The sequence below is a fragment of the Phocoena phocoena genome, chromosome 14, assembly GCF_963924675.1.
Source record: "Phocoena phocoena chromosome 14, mPhoPho1.1, whole genome shotgun sequence".
NCBI lineage: Eukaryota > Metazoa > Chordata > Mammalia > Artiodactyla > Phocoenidae > Phocoena > Phocoena phocoena.
In genome coordinates this window covers 25,865,274-25,876,718 of record NC_089232.1, presented here as the reverse complement: position 1 = coordinate 25,876,718, position 11,445 = coordinate 25,865,274, and the positions used below count along the sequence as shown (strand labels likewise).

Here is an 11,445-nt window from a genome sequence, read left to right as displayed (position 1 = left end):
GAAACCAGCACAGAAGTGCAGCCCCAAGCCCTCAGATCCCAGGCATGCCTTCAGTGAAGGCCACCACACATGGGATAAACAACTCCCTCAGGGTTCCTGCTTGAGCATAGGATAAGCCATGGCTTCAACCAGACTCTGGCTCTAGCCCCTCCAACTCCATCCCTACCTCCCACCAAGGCTGTGGTTGCCAGCACACCCTGGGAAGATACTGCCCATGCTTACTTCAGATCCAGCTCTCCCACCAAAACCACTGGGCACACACAGGCTGCACAGGGAGCTCCTACACAAGGACATGCCTTCAAGGCCAGGATAAGTAACTGTTCACTTGATTTCATAAAGACAGAGAAAGATAAACAATATGAGAAGACAGGAGATTATGTTTCAAATGAAAGAATAAGAGAAAAAAACAGGAAAAAACCCTAATGAAATAGAGCTAAATAATTTACTGATAAAGAGTTCAAAACAATAAGAATAAAAATGCTAAATGAACTGGGGATAAAAATAGATGAACACGGTGAGTAATTTAACAAAGAACTAGAAAATATAAAAAAGAACCAGGGAGAGCTGAAGAATGCAATAACTGAAATTAAAAGCTGCTAAAGGGAATTAATAGCAGATTAGGTGATACAGTAAAACACATAAAAGTGATCTGGAAGATAAAATAATGGAAATCACCCAATCAGAGGAGTAAAAAGGAAAACAAATTTTTTAAAATGAGAATAGTTTAAAGGACCTCTGGAACAGCATCAAGCATACTAATATTCACATTATAGGGGTCCCAGAAGAAGAGAAAGAGAAAAAGGTAGAACATGTGTTTCATTAAATTATGACTGAAAATTTCCTGAACCTGAGGAAGGAAACAGATATCCAGGTACAGAAATCACAGACAGTCCCAAAGAAGATAAACCCAAAGAGACCCACACCAAGACATATTATAATTAAAATGGCAAAAATTTAAAGAGAGACTTCTAAAGGCCACAAGAAAAAAAGGAGTCACATACAAGAGAAACCTCAGAAAGCTATCAGCTGATTTTCAGCAGAAACTTTGCAGGCCAGAAGGGAGTGGCATGATATAGTTTAGGTTCTGAAAGGAAAAAAACCCTACAACCTAGGACACTCTACCCAGCAAGGTTATCATTCAGAATTGAAGGAAAAATAAACAGCTTCTCAGACAAGCAAAAACTAAGAGTTCATCAGTACTAAACTGACCTTAAAAGAAATGTTAAAGGGTCTTTTCTAAGTAGAAAAGAAAAGGCTACAACAAGAAATAAATTACAGAAAGGGGAAAATCCCACTGGTAAAGGCAACTATACAGTAAATGCTGAGGCAGCTATACAGTAAAGGCTGAGGATCAATCATTTAAATAACCTACCATGAAGGTTAAAAGACAAAAATTGTAAAACTCAACTATAACCATAATAAACAGTTAAGGCATAGACATGAAGATGTAAAATATGACACCCAAAACACAAAACATGGTGGGGGAGTAGAAAAATGTAGATCTTTTAGAGTGTGTTTAAAGTGAAATGATTACCAGTTTAAAACAAGAAGATATAGTTATAGGTCAACATATATGAACCCTATGGTAACCACAAATCAAAAACCTATAATAGGGCTTCCCTGGTGGTGCAGTGGTTGAGAGTCCACCTGCCGATGCAGGGGACAGGGGTTTGTGCCCCCGGTCCGGGAAGATCCCACATGCCGCAGAGCGGCTGGTCCCATGAGCCATGGCCACTGAGCCTGTGTGTCCAGAGCCTGTGCTCCACAACAGGAGAGGACACAACAGTGAGAGGCCTGCGTACCGCAAAAAAAAAAAAAAAAACCTATAATAGAAAAAAACATATAATAGATAAAAACTAGAGAGAAAGAAACACAAACATAACACTAAAGAAAATCGTTAAACCACAAGGGATAAGACTAAAAGAAGAAGAAAAGAATGGAGAAGAACTACAAAAACAACCAGAAAACAAGTAACAAAATGGCAATAAATACACACCTATTAATAATTACTTTAAATGTCAATGGACTAAAAGCTTCAATCAAAAGACGTAGGGTAGGGCTTCCCTGGTGGTGCAGTGGTTGAGAGTCTGCCTGTTGATGCAGGGGACACGGGTTCATGCACCGGTCCGGGAAGATCCCACCTGCTGCAGAGCAGCTGGGCCCCTGAGCCATGGCCGCTAAGCCTGCGTGTCTGGAGCCTGTGCTCCACAATGGGAGAGGCCACAACAGTGAGAGGCCCATGTACCAAAAAAAAAAAAAAAAGACGTAGGGTAGTTGATTGGATTTAAAAAGAAAGACCCATCTATATGCTGCCTACAAGAGACTCACCTCAAAGCTAAAGACACACACAGACTGAAAGTGAGAGGATGGAAAAAGATATTCCATGCAAACGGTAATGAAAAGAGAGCTGGGGTAGGAATACTTATGTCAGACAAAGTAGACCCTAAAAAAGTCTATGATAAAAGACAAAGAATAGCATAATATAATGATAAAGGGGTCCATACAAGAAGAGGATATAACATTTGTAAATATATGCACCTAATATAGGAGCACTAAATATATAAAGTAAATATGAACAGACATAAAGGGAGAAATTGACAGTGATACAATAATAGTAGGGACTTTAACACACATTACATCAATGAACAGATCATCCAGACAGAAAATCAATAAGGAAACAGTGGCCTTAAATGACACATTAGACCAGTTGGACTTAATAGATATCTACAGGACATTCCATCCCAAAAGAGCAGAATACACATTCTTTTCAAGTGCACATGAAATGTTCTCCTGGATGATTCACATACTAGATCACAAAACAAGTCTCAACAAATTTAAAAGGATAGATTAAAGCACAGAAATCTCTTGCATTCCTATACACTAACAACAAAAGATCAGAAAGAGAAACTAAGGAAACAATCCCATTTACCACTGCAGCAAAAAGAATAAAATACCTAGGAATAAACCTACCTAAGAAGGCAAAAACCTGTACTCAGAAAACTAAAACACTGATGAAAGAAATCAAAGATGACATAAACAGATGACGAGATATACCATGTCCTTGGACTGGAAGATTCAATATTGTGAAAATGACTATTTTACCCAAAGCAATCTACAGATTCAGTACAATCCCTATCAAATTACCAATGGCATTTTTCACAGAATTAGAACAAAAAATTTTACAGTTTGTATGGAAACACAGAAGACCCTGAATAGTCAAAGCAATCTTGAGAAAGAAAAACGGAGCTGGAGGAATCAGGCTCCCTGACTTCAGACTATATTACAAAGCTACAATCATCAAGACAGTATGGTACTGGCACAAAAACAGAAATATAGACCAATGGTTTAGGTTAGAAAGCCCAGAGATAAACCCACACACCTATGGTCACCTAATCTATGACAAAGAAGGCAAGAATATACAATGCAGAAAAGACAGTATCTTCATTAAGTGGTGCTGGGAAAACTAGACAGCTACACATAAAAGAATGAAATTAAAACACTCCTTAACACCATACACAAAAATAAACTCAAAATGGATTAAAGACCTAAATGTAAGACCAGAAGCTATAAAATTCTTAGAGGAAAACATAGGAGAAACACTCTGATATAAATTACAGCAAGATCTTTCTTTTTTTTTTCAGCAAGATCTTTTTTGAACCACCTCCTAGAGTAATGAAAATAAAAACAAAAATAAATGAATGGGACCTAATTAAACTTAAAAGCTTTTGAGCAGCAAAGGAAACCATAAGCAAGATGAAAAGACAACGCTCAGAATGGGAGAAAATATTTTCAAGTGAAGCAAATGACAAAGGATTAATCTCCAAAATATACAAACATCTCATGCAGCTCAACATCAGAAAAACAAACAGTCCAATCAAAAAATGGGTGGAAAGGGCTTCCCTGGTGGCGCAGTGGTTGAGAGTCCACCTGCCGATGCGGGGGACACGGGTTCGTGCCCCAGTCCGGGAGGATCCCACATGCCGCAGAGCGGCTGGGCCCATGAGCCATGGCTGCTGAGCCTGCGTGTCCAGAGCCTGTGCTCCACAACAGGAGAGGCCACGACAGTGAGAGGCCCATGTACCACACACACACAAAACAAACAAACAAACAAACAAACAAAAAAATGGGTGGAAGACCTAAACAGACATTTCTCCAAAGAAGACATACAGATGGCAAACAAACACATGAAAAGATGTTCAGTATCACTAATTATTAGAGAAATGCAAATCAAAACTACAATGAGGTATCACCTCACATCTGTCAGAATGGCCATCATCAAAAAATCTGCAAACAATAAATTCTGGAGAGGATGCGAAGAAAAGGGAACCCTCCTACACTGTTGGTGAGAGTGTAAATTGATACAGCCACTATGGAGAACAGTATGGAGGTTCCTTAAAAAACTAAAAATAGAATTACCATATGACCCAGCAATCCCATTACTGGACATATACCCTGAGAAAGCCATAATTCAAAAAGACACATATACCCCAATGTTCATTGCAGCACTATTTACATTAGCCAGGTCATGGAAGCAACCTAAATGTCCATCAACAGATGAATGGATAAAGAAGATGTGATACATATATACCATGGAATATTACTCATCCATAAAAAGGAATGAAATTGGGTCATTTGTAGAGATGTGGATGGGTCTAGAGTCTGTCATACAGAGTGAAGTAAGTCAGAAAGAGAAAAACAAATATCGTATATTAACACATATATGTGGAATCTAGAAAAATGGTACAGATGAACCTACTTGCAGGGCAGGAATAGAGATGCAGACCTAGAGAATGGACGTGTGGACACAGTGGGGAAGGGGGAGTGGGATGAATTGGGAGATTTAAATTGACAGATATACACTACCATGTGTAAAATAGATAGCTAGTAAGAACCTGCTGTATAGCACAGGGGGCTCAGCTTGGTGCCCTGTGATAACCTAGATGGGTGGGATGAGGGTGGGTGGGAGGGAGGTCCAATATGGAGGGAATATATGTACACATATAGCTGATTCATTTCATTGTACAGCAGAAACTAACACAACATTGTAAAGCAATTATATTCCAATTTAAAATAATAAAAGGATAGAAATTATATGAAGAATCTTTTCTGACCACAACAGTACGAAACTAGAAATCAATTACAGGAAGAAAAATGAGAAAAACACAAACACGTGGAGACTAAACAGCATGCTATTAAAAACCCAATGGATCAACAGAGAAATCAAAGAGGAAATCAGAAAATACCTTGTAATAAATGAAAATAAAAACACAACTTTCTGAAATCTATGGGATGCAGCAAAAGCAGTTCTAAGAGGGAAGCTTATAGTGATACAGGCATACCTCAAGAAACAAGAAAGATCTCAAACAACCTAACCTACCATCAAAAGAGATTAGAAAAAGAAGAACAATCAAAGCCCCAAGTCAGAAGAAGGAAGAAAAAAATAAAGATCAGAAAGAAAATAAATAAGAGACCCCGGGCTTCCCTGGTGGCGCAGTGTTTGAGAGTCCACCTGCTGATGCAGGGGACATGGGTTCATGCCCCGGTCCGGGAAGATCCCACATGCTGCGGAGTGGCTGGGCCCGTGAGCCATGGCCGCTGAGCCTGCGCTTCTGGTGCCTGTGCTCCGCAACGGGAGAGGCCACAACAGTGAGAGGCCCGCATACCACAAAAAATAAAAATAAAAAAAATAAGAGACCCACCCCAAAAGAAGAAAGAAACAAAGAAAGAAAGAATCAATGAAACCAAGAGCTGGTTTTGTGAAAAGATAAACAAAACTGATGAGCCTTTTAGCCAGCCTCATTAAGAGAAAAGAGAGAGAGAAACCAAATAAGAAACGAAAGACAGGAAATTACAACCAATATCACAGAAATACAATCATAAGAGAATACTAGGAACAGTTAAATGCCAACAAACTGGACAACCTAGAAGAAATGAATAAAATACTAGAAACATATAATCTTCCAAGACTAAATCAGGAAGAAATAGATAATCTGAATAGACTGGTTACTAGTATTGAAATGGACTCAGTGGGTATTCCCTGGCAGTCCAGTGGTTAGGGCTCTGTGCTTATGTTACAGGGGACATGGATTCGATCCCTGGTCAGGGAACTAAAATCACACATGCTGCGTGGCATGGCCAAAGAAAAGAAGTGGAATCAGTAATGAAAAACTCCCAAGAGGGCTTCCCTGGTGGCGCAGTGGTTGAGAGTCTGCCTGCCGATGCAGGGGACACAGGTTCGTGCCCCAGTCTGGGAAGATCCCACATGCTGCGGAGCAGCTGTGCCCATGAGCCATGGCCACTGAGCCTGCATGTCTGGAGCCTGTGCTCCACAACGGGAGAGGCCACAACAGTGAGAGGCCCGCGTACTGCAAAAAAAAACCTCCCAAGAAACAAAAGTCCAGGACTGGATGGCTTCACAGGGGAATTCTACCAAACATATAAAGAAGAGTTAATATGTGTCCTTCTCAAACTATTACAAAAAATTGAAGAGGAAGGAACACTCCTAAATTCATTCTGAGGCCAAAATTACCCTGATACCAAAATCAGACAAAAATACTACAAAAAAGCCAATATTCCTAATGAATATAGATTCAAAAATCCTCAACATAATATTAGCAAATTGAATTCAACAATATATAAAAATGATAGTGCACCATGATCAAGTGGGATTAATTGCATGGATATAAGAATGGCTCAACATCCACAAATCAATCAATGTGATACACCACATTAACAAAAGGAATGATAAAAATCGCATGATCATCTCCATAGATGCAGAAAAAGCATTTGATAAAATTCAATACCCATTCGTGACAAAACTCTCAACAAAGGGAATAGATCACAATATAATAAAAACCATTTACGACAAACCCACAGCTAATATCATACTCAATGATGAAAAATCAAAAGCTTTTCCTCTAAAATGAGGAACAAGGCAAGGATGCCCACTTTCACCATCGTTATTTAACATAGTATTAGAAATCCTCGCCACAGCAATCAGGCAAGAAAAAGAAATAAAAGACATCCAAATTGGAAGGGAAGAAGTAAAACTGTCACTATTTGCAGATGACATGATACTATGTACAGAAAAACCTAAAGTCTCCACCAAAAAAACTATTAGAACTAATAAATAAATTCAGTAAAGTTGAAGGATACAAGATTAGTATACAGATCTGTTGTTTTTCGATACACTAATAATATCAGAAAGAGAAAGAAAGAAAATTCCATTTACAATTGCATCAAAAAGAATAAAATACCTAGGAATAAACTTAACCAAGGAGGTGAAAGACCTGTACTCTGAAAACTATAAGACATTGATGAAGGAAATTGAATATGATACAAATAAATGGAAAGATATCCCTGTTCATGGATTGGAAAAATTAATATTGTTAAAATGTCCATACTACCCAAAGCAACCTACAGATTTACTGCAATTCCTATCATAATACTCATGACATTTTTCACAGAACTATAACAACTAATCCTAAAACTTGTATGGAACCACAAAGGACCCCTACTGAATAGGAGAAAATATTTGCAAGTGATATGTCTGATAAGGAGTTAATATCCAAAATATATAAGAGCTCATACAAGTCAATATCAAAAACACAAACCACCCAATTACAGAATGAGCAGAGGATCTGAGTAGATATTTTTCCAAAGAAAATATACAGATGGCTAATAAGTATGTGAAGATGTGCTTAATACCACTAAGCATCAGGAAAATGCAAATCAAAACCAAATGCAAACCTAAATAAATAAATCTATTTTAAAAATTTAAATGGAGTACAATCTTTAGAACTATTGAATCACTATGTGGTACACCTGAAATTAATATAACATTATAAATCAACTCTACCTCAATTTTTAAATTTTTATTTATTTTATTTATCTTTGGCTGCATTGGGTCTTTGTTGCTACACACCAGCTTTCTCTAGTTGCGGTGAGCAGGGGCTACTCTTCATTGTGGTGCTCGGGCTTCTCATTGAGGTGGCTTCTCTTGTTGTGGAGCATGGGCTCTAGGCACGCAGTCTTTAGAAATTGTGACACGCGGGCTCAGTAGTTGTGGCTCGCCGGCTCTAGAGCACAGGCTCAGTAATTGTGCCGCACAGGCTTAGCTGTTCCGCAGCATGTGGGATCTTCCCAAACCAGAACTCGAACCCCTGTCTCCTGCATTGGCAGGCAGATTCTTAACCACTGCGCCACCAAGGAAGTCCTCTACCTCAATTTTAAAAAATAATTCCAGATGCTGGTGGCAGCAGCGCAGAGTGCCAGGCTCTTTTGTTTGGCTGAGGGAAGGGCGGCTGGCCGGCGCCTGCAGAACGCCGCTTCAGTGAGGGGCTTGACCGCGGTCAACCGGATTGTTGCTTTTCTGGTCCCCACTCGTCTGGCCGGCCGGACAAGACGCACAAGTAGCGCGGCACTGATTCCTCTCGGGTTCACGGGCACTGCTCTGAGCAGCGTCACCCTTTATACCAGAAAGCTGGCGGGCACCATGGGGAAAAGACAAAACAAGAAGAAAGTGGAGGAGGTGCTAGAAGAAGAGGAAGAAGATGTGGCGGAAAAAGTTCTCCACCGTCGAGTGGTAAAGGGCAAAGTGGAGTACCCCCTAAAGTGGAAGGGGTTCTCAGATGAGGACAACACATGGGAGCCAGAAGAAAACCTGGATTGCCCCGACCTCATTGCGGAGTTCCTGCAGTCACAGAAAACAGCACATGAGACAGATAAATCAGAGGGAGGCAAGCGCAAAGCTGATTTTGATTCAGAAGATAAGGGGGAGGAGAGCAAATCAAGAAGAAGAAAGAAGAGTCAGAAAAGCCACAAGGCTTTGCTCGGGGTTTGGAACCCGAGTGGATTATTGGAGCTACAGACTCCAGTGGAGAACTCATGTTCCTGATGAAGTGGGAAAACTCTGATGAGGCTGACCTGGTTCCTGCCAAGGAAGCCAATGTCAACATGCCCACAGGTTGTCATATCCTTTTATGAGGAAAGGCTGACGTGGCATTCCTACCCCTCGGAGGATGATGACAAAAAAGATGACAAGAATTAACTCTCCTGAGTACCAGCCGCTGTCACATCTGACTGTGGGTTTCAAGTGGGGAAAGAAAGAGTTCTACTTGTCTTGACACCATAGAGGTGGCTTGAGAAGATGTCCTTTGAAGAGCCAGTATAGTTTCCATGCCCTACAGCAGCCCAAGTGCTTTAAAGCCATTCCATGCTGTATAGTTTGCACACCCATTCCAGTGGAGGGGAAGGAGGGTCAGTGTTTCAAGGCAACCCACTCTGAACTTTGCTGAGAAAAGCAAAGGGCTTTCTATGAAGGACAAAACTTGTAGAATGGGATGTGGGAGAGAAAAAGATACTATAGATCTTCAAAGATCTATAGATCTATAGATCTCCACAACCCACAGCCTTCTTCCCAATAGTGTTAACTCTGCATTTTTACAGCGTAGCATGTATGTAGTTTTTGGCTATTACTGGTGTATTATTTGGGGTGGGAAGGATGGGGTGGGAAAGAAGGGAGATGGGTTAAGATCATTTTTGTTAAAATTTGGGGCCTGATGGGGGAAGTGGTGAAACAAAGGAAAGAACAACTAATGATGATTTGGTTCTGTGTCCAGAATATTTCATCCTTTCAAAAAATGTCATTGGCATCCTAAATGAGGACTGTGAGAGACTGTTTAAAAGCTGTGAATGCCTGAAACTTAGAAGCCAAGGTGTTCCCTGCCTGAGCTTAATGCTGTTCCCAACAAAGGACTAAGCCAGTTAAGAAGTTACCAAAGCTGTCGTCTGTGGGATGGAAACTGGTTGAGGAGGAAAAGTCTTATTGGAGTGTATACGCAGGCAGGTCATTGTGTCTTAGAGGTGATAATTCTTGAAACTGACAAGAAGACCCTTTCTTTTCCAATTATGAAGTTATAAATGTCAGCTTCTCCACCCAAGCCACTGGCTGAAGTATTTGGGGAAGGGCAGAGGGTGGTATAGGAGGTGGGAGAGTAGGGAAAGGCAAGGGCTGGTACTCTTAGGGTGGAAAACTCTTGGAGCCTCTGTTTTTTGAACTTTGAAACCATTGGTGGCAGGGTTCAGTCACTGACAGCACAAGTTCACTGAATCACTTCAAGAGCTGAATAATTTCAGAAGCCCTGGTCTCAGGAGAAGATTAAATTTTCATACTGGGGCAGTGGCTCACTTTAAAACTAAACAAGTTTTTTTAATCCTAAGAATTAACTAAAACCCAAAACTCTGTCTTGAATCATGAGATCCATCAGTTCTAACATCATCTAGACCTGCATCTAGAACTCCATTGTAAAACATTTTTAGGCATGTGTTAGGTTTCTGTGAAAATTTTGTTTAAATGTTAAGCTTCATACCAACACTGTAAGTTTTTGTCTTAATAAAACTATAGATTTATAATCAAAAAAAAATTCCAAGTGACTGTCTTTGGGAATTAGAACTGTGCAGAAAGCTGAGATGGAGTCCTGTTGCTTTTTATTATAAGCTCTTACATGTGTTACTTTATTTTTAAATTATGATTATATATTATTTTTACTTTAAACATTTTAAAACAAAGAATTTAATATGTGCCCTCACTTTATGTGATAGTTGTATTCCCTGAAAATCCATGGTTAAATCTGTTTGTTCAAACTGAATCAAGATATTCGGGAGACCTACAAAAAAAAGAAACTTTAAGACGGTGGTTCTCAAACTTAAGTGGGCATCAGTCATCTGTGGGGCTGCTTAAAACCTGGATTGCTCAGCCCTATCCCAGTGTTTCTAAGTCAGCAGATCCGGGGTGGAGCCTGAGAATCTGCATTTCCAGCAAGCTTTCAGTTGATGCTGCTGCTGATGATCCAGGGACCACACTTTGAGAACCATGATTTTAAGGAAATAGCTCCTAATTTATATTTTCTATTAAATTGAATCACCATACATGGAGTTTGCTTCACATGAGGTTTACATACATAACAATATCACATCTTTTCATTCAAACTGGGCATTGTGAACTGGTAAGCTTAGTGAGAACACACTGCTAGCTCCAATAGGTTGGTGATTTTTTGAAAATCACCTCCTCAGGCATAGCATGAGGAGTAAAGAGAAGCTGAGTAACAAATCCTCTTGCTCACAAAGACCACCTCCAACCACAAAAGGAAAAGGCCATGTGACCTAGGCTGGCCAATAAAACACTCCCTAGTCCCCAGTCAGAGATTGATTCAGAGATGACCCCATGGCCAAAGCTGGACCAATCAGAATTCTTCCCAGGACATTTCCACTTGAACCATGCAAAAACACTGCCTTGTTCTGGCTCTTGCTCTGGTTCTGGCATTGTGAAACTTATAAGCTTGGGGGGCTACTATCTCGCCTGCCCTGTGGAAGGATGCATCCAAAGAAAGTAGAGAAACAGTTCTGATAGCACTGTAACTCCCTGAGTCAGTTAATTCTGACTGG

General features: G+C 40.1%; 1 pseudogene; it reads left to right on the top strand.

Moving 5' to 3' along the window:
* Positions 1–8,494: 8,494 nt before the first annotated feature.
* LOC136133965 (chromobox protein homolog 1 pseudogene) lies at positions 8,495–9,049 on the top strand (annotated as a pseudogene).
* Positions 9,050–11,445: the final 2,396 nt, after the last annotated feature.